Raw genomic sequence first — 16,113 nt, 5'->3', positions numbered from 1 at the left:
GCTTTGGACCCTTTCTGTAGAGGGTTTGAGTGTTTGGCCCAGTCCAGTTTATTGTCCAAGTGCACCCCAGTATGTAGTCCTCCACCATGTCCACACTGACTCCGGATGGAAATACGGTCCACTGGTGCCTGGCTCTCTTAGATCCACACCAGCCCTTAGTGAGCGCAGGTGTGTCTCAGATTATATTTGATGGATTGTATTAATTACAATTGCGTCAATCAAGTATTTTTAAGGTAATTTTGGGGCTTTTCCTCTTTTATGATTAGGGACAGCTGTGAGAAAGGGGGAAGACATCCAGGAATCGTCACAGGTTGGGTTCGAACTGTGGACCTTTGAACCGAGCATAAACCTCTCAGTATACAGTCCCGACAAAAGTCTTGTCGCTTATCTATTTTGTAGAAAAACCTGCTATTACCTGACTTTTAATTAATCAATTGTGTAAAAATAGCTCATATGAAAAAGCTAAAACCCTCCCAATGATGTCAATGCACTGAAATAAATTAGTTTCACTAAAAAAGATTTATTATTTAACAAGACAGAAAGGTCAAATTTTGGCAAGACAAAAGTTTTGTCGCCTATACAGAAATTGAACAAATTTACTGCAAATACTAAAATGTCAGCAAATTAAATAGCGGTGCTGTGAGATTCAAATTTAATATCTTGTATGATTCCATGAGCTTGAAGGACTGGACCCATGCGGTTTGGCGAGGATTTATACCATGTATTGATGAGGTCATAGGAATAGCTAGGAAAGCTCCCAGAGTTCATCAATATTCTTTGGTTGGTCTTCCATGCTTCCTCTTCCATCCTACCCCACATAGCTCCATGATGTTCATGTCTGGTGACTGGGCGGCCAATCCTGGACCATTGGATCTCTTCGCCTGAGGAACTTTGAAGTGGAGATGGAAGTATGCGATGGAGCACCATCCTGCTGGAGAATGTTGCCTGTTTTGTGGTTGGGAATATAAGAGGTAGCTAAGATGTCTTTGTATTTGAGACTAGATGTTGCCTTCCACCCTGCAGATCTTCCCCCATACTGGATGGAACCCCAGACCATGATATTTCGCCCACCAATCTTCACTGTTTCTGGGTGAATCTTGGATCCATGCGGCTCCAGTAGGTCTCCTGCAATTTTGCGGCGAGCTGTGGTGTAATTCAACAGAAGATTCATCTGAAAATCCACTTTCTTCCACTTCCCAGCGTCCATCCTTTTAGCAGGCTGTGGCTTGGCACATGACACACGGTTTTTCAATTGTCTTTTGTTTAGTGCTGGCTTCTGGGCACCGGGTTCGACATGGAGGCCATTTCGAGACAGAATCGACAAACCGTTCTGGTTGACACAGGGACTTCAGGGGACCAGGTCTTGTGGAGCTCTGCTGCAGTGGAAAAATGGGCTGGCCTTGGATTTCGAGCCAACAAACGTCTCTCGAGCAGTGTGGGCGGGGTCTGCCTGACCTGGGTGTCAAAAACGTCTCCAGTGTCTTCAAATGTTTTTTTATCCTCTGTCCTTGACGCTGAGACACATGAAGGTGTCTGCCACATCAGCAGTGGATCTGGTCTTCAGCTTTGATAATCAAAACTTTAGTCAGGGTGAATAGGCCTGTTTGCAGAGGTCTAGTTGCAGTTGATTGAAGGTCTAGTGTACTGGGGTGTTTTTGACACACTGAGACTGATTGGTCCATTATTGTCCCAGGTGAAGCTCATATGACAAGGCGACAACACTTATGTCTTTGCAAAATTGACTCAATGGCTTACAAGCTGTGAATATTAGAACTTTTTGACAGTTTCTTTTTGCTCTGAAACATTATTACAAAAGCTGTTGAGTAAAATGAGCCATTTCTTGTAAATAAATCTTGATTAGAATATATTTCAGCGGCACTTCACGTCAATTTGTACACAAGCGACAAGACTTTGTCAGGGACTGTATGTGTGCCTGCTCTACCACTGAGCCAACCGGCCACCTAGCTTCTCTCTTGAACAAGTGCTCTTAAAAGCACCATGAGCTCAGGTCCAGCTCCTTCTGCCTCCTTGTGCAGCAGGGTTGGTTATGTGACATGCGGAGACTAACCCAGCAAGGACGGGTCTAAAGATAGGCAATGCATCAGATCTGACTCAGGGCTGCACCTTGGCTATAAGCATTTCATAATCCATGTAAAACCACAAATGTGAAAGCCAAAAAAGAGTTTTCAGAGGTGGATTTTTTTTGTATCATTTTTTTTTTTAATTAGAAAAGTTAATTAATATTGTCATCTGGTAATTACTGCAAAGCTGCCAATGTTAGATTGGAGTTGCCTTCTTTCTATGCGTGTTTGGTGCGTGCAAGTGTGTGGCATGTTGCAGTTTGCTTTCACGGTGCATACATGATGCACACTTGAAGAAACATAACACAGGTGAATTGATTTGAGATATTATACTGTCGACACACGCACACACCAACCCTTTTGCATATAGCGTTGTGCATGAGCGCTTTTTGGGGTTTAATGATATGAACCTATATGCAAACCCTCACCCCATCCCGGTGCACAGCCATGCAGCATTCCAGCGTGTGAGAAAGCTGTGGAAGCACAGGATTGGTTTAAAATGCCATGGAGAAAGAAGACAGGAAAGAACGGACATTTACTGTCTCACACTTGTTTACCAGACTCTAAGGGAAATCCCGCTTCCCTTAATTGTCTCCTAATTTCCATTCAGTGGCATCGTTTCATCACGGTCCCCTTTTCTGAGACAATTGAGAAGAGCGAGGTATTGAGGAAAACACATCTGTAAGATGAGATGTCCTTTCATTAAAGCATGTTAGGTCGTCACTAGTCTCTAATGTTACTGATTAGATACATATGTGGATTGTTGTATTAGATCACAATACATTTGCATGTCCAGTCTATCCCACAGCACTGTGGAGTCCCTTCACTCAGTGAGGCATACAGCTTATTAATTTATGACACTGGTAACAGATTGGCCAATACCAAGCCCGGAAATCAGTTTTCGGACTTTGAAAGTCTGATTGGTGCACTCCCATTCATATTATGGTGACAGTATTCATAATGGGTCAAAAGAATTTTGTATTCTCAGGAAAGGACAGCTAGCACCGTGTGTGACTGAAGAGTAATGGTTGTAATATGTGTATATTCTGTAATAAAAAAAAACAAGCTGGCAGTAAACGGGATTCAGAACTGCGTTTGTATTTCCGTTGCCTCAGATATCTGGAGTCTCGGTGGATCCTCTTCATGTTGTAGTTGTGGCCAGCCCCCCTTCCAGGAAGCAACCGACAGCGAGACTTCACTATGATCATGGATTGTAAATCACTGTACCGGCCACGTCTCCCAGCGCCTGCAAAGTAAGGGACACATGCACACAAGCTCTGTTGCTCTGGTTCTAATTGATTCAGGTTTGGGTAACACTGTTAAATAAGACACAGGACAATGCACGCTTCATTCCACCGTATCTCTCTGTGTATCCCAGCTCTCTCCCGCCCTGTGTCTGACCTTACTTCCACAGTTCATGCTGGATCTGCAGTTTGGAGAACAGCATGAAGCTGACAGGGTGGAACTGTAACCATACTGCAGAGACCAGGGGCCTCATGTATAAAAGTATTGCGCAGTGTTCATCCAGAAGATGGCATACGGCCAAAAACTTGAAAAGTTCTACGCACAGAAATATCACATGATGTATAAAAACCGGACGTATGCCAAGGCTTGCACACCTTTTGTTTGTACAGCACGAGGGACGAGCTCTTGTCAAAGCTCTTAATAACATCCCCCTTAACATAGATAATGGCAAATTGCAGTCTTGTATTACTGATCTCAGTCTGAGTGTTACTTGATCTCAGTGCTGCATTGACATGGTCAACACACCAACATACGACTAGGACCGATTGTTGAAAATGTACTCAGTACTCAGTACTAAACTGGTTGAATCCTACTTACAGGAATAGGGATTACTGTTGGTCAATAGATAATTTATACATCTGAGCATACAATATGACGTGCGGAGTTCACCCAAGACTGATTTCTGGGTCGTCTCGTTTAAACATACATGCTCCCCAGTGGCTAAGATTATGGAGAACAAAATAAGTTACCATAGTTATGCAGACAACATTTACATAACCTATGCCAGGGGACTATAGTCCAATACAAAAATGGACTAAGTGCATCAAACAAGTTACCGGCTGGATGTGCCAGAACTTTCTGAAATTAAATGAAGAAAAACTAGGGTGGTTGTTGTTGGAGCAAAAGAGGACGATTAAAAAGTCTGCGCTCAGCTTCAAACAACAATGTTAAAAACAACATGTAACAAAACAGACAAGCAGAAATCTTGTGTAGTCATGGACTCAGAACCGAACTTTAACAGCCACATTAAGACAATAACAAAGTACCAGCCTACTATCACATTAGAAAAATATCAAGGGTTTAAAGGACTTATGTGTCAACAGGATTTTGTAAAAAACTGTCCATGCTTTCATACTTCAGTGAGACTTGATACTGTAACGGGGTCTTACAGGTTCCCTAAAAAATCAATCAGACCAGCTGCAGCTGATTCAGAACGCTGCTGCTAGAGTTCACTAAGACCAAGAGACTGGATCACATCCATACAGTATCTCACTAAGACCAAGAGACTGGATCACATCAGCAGTTTCCTGAAGTCTTACACTGGCTTCATGTGCCTCAAAGAATGATTTCAAAGTACTCTTGCTAGTTTATAAATCCCTTACGGTTTAGGTCCAAAATACATTTCTGATCTGATACACACTATGAACCCCCCAGACACTCTCAGGTCATCTGGGGACAGGTCTGCTTCTGTCCCGAGATCAGAATCAAACGAGTGAAGCAGCGTTCAGTTTCTAGCTCCTCATATCTGGAACAAAAATCCCAGAAACCTGTAGATCCGCTTCAACTCAGTTCTTTTAAATCAAGGCTGAAGCCTTTCTTTGTTGTGCCTTTCTTTAAAACAATGTTCATTTCTTTAATGTTTCATTTCTTATGCTGCACTGTAACTTTTATTTCTTTTTTATTTTTAACTGTTTCTTCTGTGTTTATCTGTTTTTATTTTTAATGTTATTTAAACTGTTTGTGTAAAGCACTTTGAATGCTGTTATGAGATGTGCTTACCAGATATAAAGCTCCTTGGCCTGCGTACATCACAATCAACGTGAACTTGAGCGCATGTGAACGAGACAACCGACCCACCTTATCCTCCCATAATTAAGATGAAAATGACTATAAATGAGCCCCCGATCATTCTTTGTCCAATCACTACGGGTTTACCCGCTGCTGATGGAGAGAAAAAAAAAAAACGTATTGTGACGTGGAGGTGCTGATCGCCAAGGTAGAGGCAAGAAAAAGATGTTCTGTTTTGGTGGTTTGTCATCTCCAATAAGGCAGTAAAAAGAAAATGCCCAGGAGTGGGAAAGGTGACCAGGCTGTGAAAGCACCATGAAAATGGCAGAAATAATAAAAAAAAAAGTCTAATGTCAAAGTGGAAATGCATCTAATAGTGGCAGCGCCACATCAGATCACAGAACAACAGGCATTCAGTGTCAGTTCCAAAATACCAGTGACAGAACAGAGATAGGAATAATGACATAGTAAATAGGACTACAGGAACAGAGATATGGAGAATGACATAGTAAATAGGAACTACAGGAACAGAGATATGGAATAATGACATAGTAAAAGGACACAGGAACAGAGATATGGAATAATGACATAGTAAATAGGACTACAGGAACCAGAGATATGGAATAATGACATAGTAAATAGGGATCTACAGAAAAGAGATATGGAATAATGACATAGTTAATAGGATACAGTAACAATGGAATTAATGAAATAGTAAATAGGACTACAGTAACAGAGATTGGAATAATGACATAGTTAATAGGACTACAGTAATTGAATAATGACATAGTATAGACTACAGTAACAGAGATATGGATATAATGACATAGTAAATAGGACTACGGGACATATGGAATAACAATAGTAAAATAGGATACAGTAATAGAGATGTGTGCAATCAAGGCAGTCAAGACGTCCCAGTGCTTGGTGGAACGGGTCCACCGTGAACAAGGTAGTAGCCTAAAAAGAGCGCCATGGGATCAATCAGGGTTTGTTCGTGGGGAGGGTGATCCGTGCGTCCCTCCTCCGACCACCATGGATGTTCTGAGCCTCCCACACCAAACAAACACTCACGACGCTGTTGATTTTCCGTGCTGATCTTTTTGTACAGAGTACGATATTCATCAATGGGAATACAGAGGAGGACTGAAAATATTTCCTAAATGGATTTTTCATTCATTTCCCGTCCTCATGTTTAACAGAGGTTAAGTAGCTTGCGGATTGAATATTAGGGTGTGAAAGGTGGTAACATTATACACATAAGTGATCAAACTTTTATGGATATCAGTGGATATAATTATGTTTTTCCTTAGACAAACCTAACCCAGAGCCAGAAAAGATTTGCGACGGGCCCGCACATTATCACAACTGCTCGACCGTTTGCGTGACGGCCCACAACATTCTCTCCGTCAAGTACATTTTTTAAACATCAAAAGTGTCTGTGAAAACCAGGTACTGGTTACGTCCGTACGCAGCGTTATACTTGATGGCCCCTGCTCCCTGTGGGGTTAGGTTAATTGTAAAACCTGTTTTAAACATATATACGTATATCACAACACAATCAGTCATTAGGGTTATCTTTTAGATTTATTGGTATCAATACTGATGGTACTTACGATACAGGAGACTGGTGATACTCTTATTGATAACTCTTTATAAGTTGGTGCAAAATAATCGTACAAAGAGTGTCAACAGGAACACGCTGAGACTATACACTGAATCTTTAGGACTTTCTGTCTCAGGTTGCAGGTGATTACATTAAGCTGCTGCAAACCATCGTTTCTATCAATAATCAATACTGTAGATCATTTTTATTTTAAGTCATTTTGGCTTTTCTGCTTTTTGACAGGACAGCTAGTGTGAAAGGGGAGAGAGAAGGGGAAAGGGACTGCTCAGATTCGAAACCCGGATCTCTGTCGAGTGCAAAACAACCCCTGTGCGTCGCGCACCCTACTCTACCGCTGAACCATGGCAATCCTTAGTTTTTGATAGTTTGAAATACCCTTTGGTGCAATTACTAGGGGTATACAATTCTTCCAACAATACACAATTAGCACGATTGCATTTTGATTGGTGTCTAAAGTGATTAATGAAGAGAAAAAAAAAAACTTTGACATTACCAATATTACCAATTGAAGAGATAAAGCCGGGCTCTGTATCAAACTCAGTGAGCTATGCAAATTATTTCGTCAGGACGTTAGAGTTACAGTAACATGGAAAACAGGATCCTGCGGTTTTCCAAAAAAAGGTAAATCTCAGTCCAGGGTAAACAAAGACAAGAATCTATTTTCTGGCATGACTGTCTGACTATCACAGCAGCATTTAAAGTAATGTGCCCAGCTTTGAAGCTTGACACAGGCTCTGTCACCACGGCCCGCAGCTCGCTCATTTATTCCAAGCCCTGAGAGTGCAGACCAATTTTTGTTCCATACTCTCTCTGCACACAGCGTATTTTTACAAACCTGAAATAAATTGACTTATTTTCTCTTGTGAGTCCAAAGAGAGTACTTGACTAGATTGAGGTCTAAGACTGAGGCTGTGAAGCAATCTGGATGGGCTGTGACTTTCTAAATTGTCGCATGCTGTGTACCCAAGCTCATGTTTTACCAATCCTCACGGGTGATTCACATCCGACATATCTCAATTTTGATTTCCAAGCAGTCCTGTGCTGCATGCTGCATGCTTCCTCCAGCAAAAGTATCGACTATTGTTTTCGTTCCCCACTTCTTTTAACATTGCCAATAAGAGAAACAATGAGCAAGACTCGGGGTCATAGGCTGCAGAACAGTAATCACACATTGAACGATTGTGTGTTGTATGTTTTAATATGGTAGCTTGCATAATGTTTGAGATTTGTAATAGCGAACGTACGCATGCTATAATGAAGTGTTGCAAAAAACGGTATAAGTCTTTCCATGATAAATGAACTGATTTATATAACATACATCAACGCTTGTCAACTTAGGCACAGGAGTCATTCACCATTCACACACATTCACACAACTGTGGCCCAGGCTGCTGTACCAAGCTGCCACCTGTCTGCGATCAGATAACAGAAGTCACACACATTTACACTACGCTGATGAGGCAGCAATTGGGGGCACTCAGGGTTCAGGTCTTGCCAAGGACACTTTGACATGGGACCTGCAGGGCCAGGGATTGGGGAACCACCAACGTTATCTGAATTGTCAGAGACCCTCTAGAGCCATTTATATCAACCTCTTCGGTTAGGTTGATTTATTATTATTTATTTAGTACTTGGGGGGGTATTGCACGGGCGTGGCACGTCACTGGGATTGGCTATACAGGTGGGTGTAATTAGTGCACCACTTGTTTTTATATTTCTTACATCCCGATTGGTTACACTCATTTCTTGGGCCATTAGTGGATTAGACTTCTGCTAATTCTGTTGATCTGAGTCGAGGTGTTGCCATTATAGCAGACTAGAGATGTAACGTAATGAGAATGTAACCTCAACGGCTATAGTGACCAAAATATTACGGTTCATATCAATATATATATATACCTATAATACTATAATATAATATATATTAATATCTATATAATAATATAAAAAAAAATATAATATATATTTTTATTTATATATATATATATATATATATTATGAAGATATTATATAGTATACCAAGATTATCCAAACCAAATTTACACAACAACTCAAGAGTTTTGCCCTTGCATTTGGATGGCATCTTTCTTTAGCATAGCTTGGGATTTTTTGGGGTAGATTGGAAAAGATAATTCAGGTCATTCAGGTTTCTGGCTTGTTTCATGGCCCAATAAGCTAAAAAGTTTCACATTTATTATGTTATTTATTATGTCACCTTTATTTAGTCAGTGTGGACTATCATGTTCATATTCTACAGTGCATCTATCTTAATACGTTTATTTTTAAATGGGATATTTCCCCACATTTGTAGAGCAGTGTTGCTGCTGCTGGCTGAGTCCTCAGGGAGAATCCGGCTAGATCGTACTAGCCCAGCATGCAAACTGACGCTCTGCCACAGCCTGTTATCCTTAGCCTCCATCCCATGTAACTTGGGGATTGGATAAGAGTTGGATAAATGATTCCAGTAAGGTCCACAAAATGAGTGACTTGGTGGCACATTTCTCTTTTTTAGCTGTGAACTATAGTTAACATGCTCTAACACTTAAAATCTGCTGCTTTCAAACCGTGTAAATTTGTGTTGGTTAAGCTTCAGCGGACAGTCTGCCACTGTACATTACACCATATATTCAGTCCATCAGATTTTTTAAGATGACTCCGAAGTCCGAATCCTTTTCTGCAGACAGCTGAACGTAGACTACACTACAGGAAGAGAGTTTGCGGCAATGTACTGAACTCAAATGACTGTAAGGCTGTAAAGGTTTTTTGCAAAATCAAGAGCATGTACTGCTGGTGTTTCTAGTATTGAGGTCAATCACTGGCATGTTTTGAAAAATTTAGGTAACCATTTATATAATCGATCTTTATTCACTCCACTCGACTATGTTTTGTTTTAGGTATGCTTTAATGGTAGCGTCCCTGTTTTAGCTGCCACGGACCCCGCTTTCACCCAGTAAAAGCACTAGCGCCGCACCCACAGCAATCAGGCCTTGATCTGACTGTTCTATTTCGCATAAGTGTGTAGACGCCACCAATACTGCAAAGAAATTTAAAGCAATTTGTTCACAAATACAAGTGAATTATTATTATTAATTAATAAATTGCAGGTAAATAAAGGTGTAACTGCAGTACTAGGTACTAAAGGTCAGGTAAATGCAATGAGAAATAAGCTTGGCTTTGAGACCTTCCTTGCTGCGGACAGTTCATTCTGGTTCAGTCTCATATGACACCTATTGGTGTGCTTTCAAAGCAGATGAATGCCAACGAGTGCCAATAGCGGCTCTCTTTAATTTAAAACTGCTGCAGCAGTGGAGTTAGGACAGCGCTGGGGAAAGGTCTGCTGGAGTTGGTCCCATCCGTCCAGCTTTTCTATCACATCATTCAACTAGGAACAACTGATTATGGTATCATTTTACAGGATTTCTCTCTTTGAATTTCATTAATTACATTACTTCTCCTTTTTCCTTCTCTTCATATCCCTTCTACGACTTCTTCTCGTGCCTTACTTCAGACTGATAGACCGTCATGCCTTCAAGGGTTCCCAAGCGAACGGCTCACTGGAGGAAGATTGAGAGCCATGCTTGGCTGCCAGGGTCGAACCCATCCCCAGCCACACCAGTACAACACTCCCCGTTGTCCCACAAGAACCTGTCAGAGGAAGGACACACAACAGCCATATCCCAGCGCATGGTCTCGGAGACATCGCCGCGACCGAGAAGGCCATAGGGAGTAAGTGTTTCTCTTTCTCATTTGGTGTTTCAGTCGTTTTGCAGCAGTGCGACAGGGTTTCCTGCCAAAGTTATCTCCAAGGCACTAGGGAAAGGACTCAACCATAATCTATATACCCATATTTTTAAAACCGTATAGGGATATTCCATTATTATAAAATCTCCCATATAAAAGAACTCAATATTAAAGATAAAGATGTTAATTTCATTCATGTTTCAATTGTTCACACACGTTCCTGTCAGCCCTTAGCTATGTTAATTCTATTTTATTGTCCAGACAGACCAGACAGACCAGACAGACAGACAACAAGGAACACAGGTTCAAGAAGACTGAGTGAGCTCTGACAACACCTTGTGGAACTAAAAAATAAAACTTGAATTACATGCTGTATGTCTGGCATCTACCTGCGACGACATGCTTGACTCGTGGACTTGGTTGACACACAGCACCTGCCTGGATGCTTTGCTGCTGGAACCATGGTCTAACCATGTGGACCCTGTTGGAACATGGTCTGTGTGTTCAGTTGGCCTGAAATAATTGACTTGCTCCGTCTTTTCAATTCGTTTTTGGTATTAGTTGCATATCGAGCGTTGCAAAACCAGGTTGTTATTTGATGATTATATAGAACATTAATCTGCACTATACTAACTTTTTTGAACTTCCCGTGAAGAGCAAAACGTTTTTTTACTCCTTCCAGACTTCAAACAAAGTAGTGTGCTGCTGTTTTATTTCTCATAGCAATATTAAATAAGATCGAATTGTTTGAGTTTTTTGGATTTTTGGTCACACAAAGAAACCTTTATAAGGTCCCTGGGGAAATATAGCAGTTTTTTCAACACATTATTTATAGACAAAAAACAATTGAATTCCCATCAAGATAATATTACTACATTATTCAATGATAAACAATAATTGGTTTGTATCAATAAAATCTACAAATTAAGCCAACTTTGGCAACAGTGATTTAGTGCTGGGTCATTTTAGATTATTTGATTCGTCTCTCCGGTGTATATTTACAATAGCTTTTCTATTGTAATTGGGTTCAATTGGTTTAGCAGGCCCTGTAAGACTATAACGTCATAACACACTCACACAGGGACACGTACTACGCCTCTGGAGCAGAGCGAATCCCTTCTGGAGAAAGCACAGATAAGGAGGTCAGGACTCCCGCTCCGCCCGCCCCGCAAACCTCAAGGCCCCGCTTCCAGTACACTCTTTCACAACACACACCACTTCATACAGATAAACTCATCAACCACACAGACACTACACATCCTACAACACATCAACACAACAGACACACCAATTCATACCAGTAACACACTCAAGGTAAACTCAAACAGACGCTCACACTGTGTACTGTGATGCAGTTCCAGATTCCTTTTAAAGGCAGTGAATAGTGGACTAAGAATCCCAGTGTTCACCACCTCAAGGGACATGACTCTCTGAGTCTGGTAATGGAGCCGTCAGACACGAGGGTATTGGACCTATCTCCTCCACTTTGCCTCACCTGCAGCCCGTCTGGCCTCCCCCTTAGCAGAGATCACAACCAAAGGTTTTCATTTTCCCATTCCTTGTCTTCCTCGGCACCTCCACACCGCTAAGGCTCAGGGGAGCTGGGCGAGACCGGAGGAATGGGAGACGAAATAGTAGTTTTCAGATTTTCAATATTGGGCCCCCTTTAGCTTCCCTCTTTGTGCCATATGCATATTCTAACTCACTGTCATGTACCACTCCTACCCTATACAGGCCAGGCAAGGCAGCTTAATCTGTAGAGACACATTTCTTTCCAGGCACAGGGCAATCAAAGTGCTTTTACACCAAAATCCATAAAACAGAGATAAACACAATAAAAACAGTCAAAAATCAATAAGCAATTAAATCATAAGACCCTGAAAGAAGTTAAAACACCAATAGAAACCTTAGGGACACATAAAAAACAAGAATAAAGTTACAGTGCAGCATAAGAAAATTAAAGAACATGAGCATTAATTTAAAGAAAGGCAGCATCAAAAAAAAGGTCTCAGCCTTGATTTAAAAGAACTGAGGGTACGCAAGGAATCTGCAGGTTTCTGGAGAGTTTATTCCAGTTGAGGAGCATACATAGAAACTGAAAGTGCTTCACCCTGTTATTCTGATCTCTGGGGACAGGAAAGCGTAGACCTGTCCCAGAGGACCTGAGGGGTCTGGGGGGGTATAGTGTAAGTAGCAGATCAGAAATGGATTTTGGACCTAACAGTTAAGGGATTTATAAACTAGCAAGAGTACTTTGAATCAATTCTTTGAGACACATGGAAGCCAGTTGTTAAAGACTCAGAACTGGAGTGATGTTGATCAAGTCTCTCTTGGTCCTAGTGAGGACTCGAGCAGCAGCGTTCTGAATCAGCTGCAGCTGTCTGATTGATTTTTTAGGGAGACCTGTAAAGACCCCGTACAGTAGTCAAGTCTACTGAGATGAAGCATAGGACAGTTGTTTACAAAGTCCTGCTTGAACATAAGTCCCTTTAAACTTGATATGTTCCGTATAGGTGATAGTAGCTGACTTTGGTAGATTGTCTTAATGTGGCTGTTTAAAGTCAGGTTGGTCAATGACTACACCAAGATTTCTGGCTTGTCTGTTGTTTTAAACTTGTTGTTTGAAAGCGTGAGCAGCAAGACGTTTAATGTTCATCTTTGCTTTTCCAAAAAACAACCTATCTCAGTTTTCTTCATTTAATTTCAAAAGTTCTGCGCACATCACGCGTTAACTTTTGTGATGCATTAGTCAGTTTTTGTATTTGACTATAGTCCCCTGGCGATAGGTTATGATGTAAAATTTGTGTCTCGCATAACTATGGTAACTTATTTGTTCTTCCATAATCTGAGCCACGGGAAGAAGCATGTAGATGTTAAAACGAGAAGAGACCCAGAATAAAAAAAAAAACAAAAACAAAGAGTCTTGGGGACAATCAGCGACAGCATATTTGTATTGACTCAGAGATGTATAATTATCTTTGACACAAAGTAATCCTATTCTTTACGTAGGATTACAAACCAGTGTAGTACTAGAGTATTTAGTCCAACCGAGGTTTCCAATCGGTCTAGTAGATATGCATGGTGTTTGACCAGAGAAGCAGCACTGAGAAGTACTAAGACCTGACTCAAGAATCTAAACTCAATTTTGCATTTCTATCTATGGTAAGGTGGATGGTATTAAAGCTTTGACAAGAGCGTATCAGTGCTGTGTTGTGGTCGGAAACCCGACTGAAAGGTATCAAAAATGTTGCTTAGTGAAAAGAAATGGTTGAACGTGTTGAAAGACTCTTTTTCAATCGGAGCTTTACTTAAAAACGGAAGGTTTGATATTGGGCTTATAGTTGACTCATTAGTGACTTGTTAGGGTGTTCTTTTTTAAAAGTGGCCTGGATGAATGCCAGTTTTCAGGCCTGTGGAAAGGATACCTGAAAGAAGAGAGTGTTCACAATCTGTAGAAGATCAGAAAGTAAAACAAATTGGAAACATTTTTGAAAAGTCCCGTTGTAGAATATCAAGGCAACCAGGTTCAGGGTTTCAGATGTGTGATAATGTCCTCCAGGCTTTGTATGGTTGAGCGTGGGAAATTTGTCATTGGGAACTAGTTTTGCCTTGAACACTGTGACAATAATATCCTGAACTTGATGGAGGCACTGACGTTGTCTAAATCTTCTGAATTTTTGTCTTTGAAGAAGGAGGCAAAGTAATTGCGATGGCCCTTGGTAGATAAAAGTTCAGATGTACTGGGAATGGAGGGTTTGTTAACACTATCAACCAGTAGCAACCAATAAGCACGTGACATTATTATTTGTTTTAGAGATAATAAAGAGAAGAAGGACATCTCTTGCATCCTCAGTCACAAATTATAAATGCGAAGTTCTACTTTATAGGTGTTATACGTATCCAGGAGATTTGTTTTTCGACAACCTTCGTTCAGGCTTCCTAACACTCTCTTTTTTCGTTCTCACCGTAGGACATTTTCCATGGCGATCTTTTCTTACCAGAGACAACTTTGCCCTTAGTGGGCGCAATGGCATCAATAAACTTTGAATTTTACAGGTGAAATTGTCTCAAGCTCATGACTGCTAGCCCAGCGAGGCGGGTGAGGAAGCAAAAGCTGAATAAATGTTTCACTGGTGTTTTCATGATATTACCGTTTTCTGATTATCTTTGTTTGGACAACTTTGGGCAAGAGATAGTGCGTTAAAGAAAAACCAGGAACCCATGACAGGAGAGCACGTCAGTCACCACAACTCTTTGGAAAGTTCAGACCCTTTGAGTACAATCAAGTCCAGAGTGTGCCCCTTATTGTGAGTTGGGCTCCGTAACATGCTGAGGTCGTCCATAGTTCTCAAAAACACAACACAGTTTATTTGGTCCCCATGTCCTGGGGGCTGTCAACATGAATGTTACACAATCACAAGAAATGATTACCCACAATCAAAGTAATAAAGAATAGACAGAAGTCTCACGTGTGAAGTCATCAATGAAGGTTTGCACAATATTTATACACAGGTAAGACAAATCATGCGTCATAAACATTTTATAGTGCTGCAGGACACACTAGCACAGTGAGCGCACCAACACTGTGAGTGAGCATGGTTGGGCTGATGGGGTGAGACCTGAATCATCTGTGACATCCCAATGTGTCTATCCATCCGCAGCTGAGAGGACGAGCTGGTGGACTCACGTGTAGCCTCTGTGCAGGAGTACTGACACGTGTTTTCCAAGGAGATGTGATTGGCGCAGAGGACTACATACTGGGGGCTGTTCCACTGCCAGGCCGTTTACACACAGAGCATGTGGACATCCTCCAAACCTGATTTATGTGACCGTTGGGTATCAGTATAGAGTAGAACTGCTTGTGATGTGCAAAGCTGGTGCACAAACGGTTAAAATGCAACCATAGCTTTAAATGTGTTAAGTACAGCCCACCCAGTGACAACATTGCAGGGGTTATCATTCCTCTGTCTGGACAGAGCGGGTTGTTTCGCTGCTACCCTTGTGTTGGGGGTCGAGCCTCCAGCTGGGACCATGTTGTGATGTGGAAACATGTGGGTGTGGGTTCTGTGGTTGTGGGTTGGGGCGGGGTGGGTGGGTGGTGGGCGGTTTTGGTAAGGCACAGCCAGGAAAAGATGAACCGGAGATGACTATTGATCAGTGTCTCTATCTACAGTTTTGTCCACAAAGAACGGCTTGAATTCAGAGAAAGGCGGGGTATTGCACCAGTAATCTTGGCCCAGTCCAGTTTATTGTCCAAGTGCACCCCCAGGTATTTGTAGTCCTCCACCATGTCCACACTGACTCCCTGGATGGAAATACGGCTCACTGGTGCCTTGGCTCTCCTTAGATCCACCACCAGCTCCTTAGTGAGCGCAGGTGTGTCTCCAGATTATATTTGATGGATTGTATTAATTACAATTGCGTCAATCAAGTATTTTTTAAAGGTAATTTTTGGGGCTTTTCCTCCTTTTATTTGATAGGACAGCTAGGTGAGAAAGGGGGAAGACATCCAGGAAATCGTCACAGGTTGGATTCGAACTGTGGACCTTTGAACCGAGGCATAAACCTCTCAGTATACAGTCCCTGACAAAAGTCTTGTCGCTTATCTATTTTGTAGAAAAACCTGCTATT

General features: G+C 41.5%; 1 protein-coding gene and 1 long non-coding RNA gene across 2 annotated transcripts in view; one reads left to right on the top strand and one right to left on the bottom strand.

Moving 5' to 3' along the window:
• Window positions 1-16,113, top strand: part of snrka (SNF related kinase a) — a 67,885-nt gene that overhangs the window by 13,026 nt on the left and 38,746 nt on the right. The gene's annotated exons all lie outside the window — the stretch shown is intronic.
• The window catches only part of LOC116691140 (uncharacterized), a 23,781-nt gene that overhangs the window by 7,628 nt on the left and 40 nt on the right, over window positions 1-16,113 (bottom strand). Inside the window, exon 2 of the long non-coding RNA XR_004332437.1 lies at window positions 11,568-11,572. This is a non-coding gene — a long non-coding RNA (uncharacterized LOC116691140). The remainder of the gene's footprint in view (window positions 1-11,567; window positions 11,573-16,113) is intronic.

This window comes from Etheostoma spectabile, chromosome 6 (genome assembly GCF_008692095.1).
Source record: "Etheostoma spectabile isolate EspeVRDwgs_2016 chromosome 6, UIUC_Espe_1.0, whole genome shotgun sequence".
Classification (NCBI taxonomy): Eukaryota; Metazoa; Chordata; class Actinopteri; order Perciformes; family Percidae; genus Etheostoma; species Etheostoma spectabile.
This window is presented reverse-complemented; position numbering and strand designations above follow the sequence as displayed.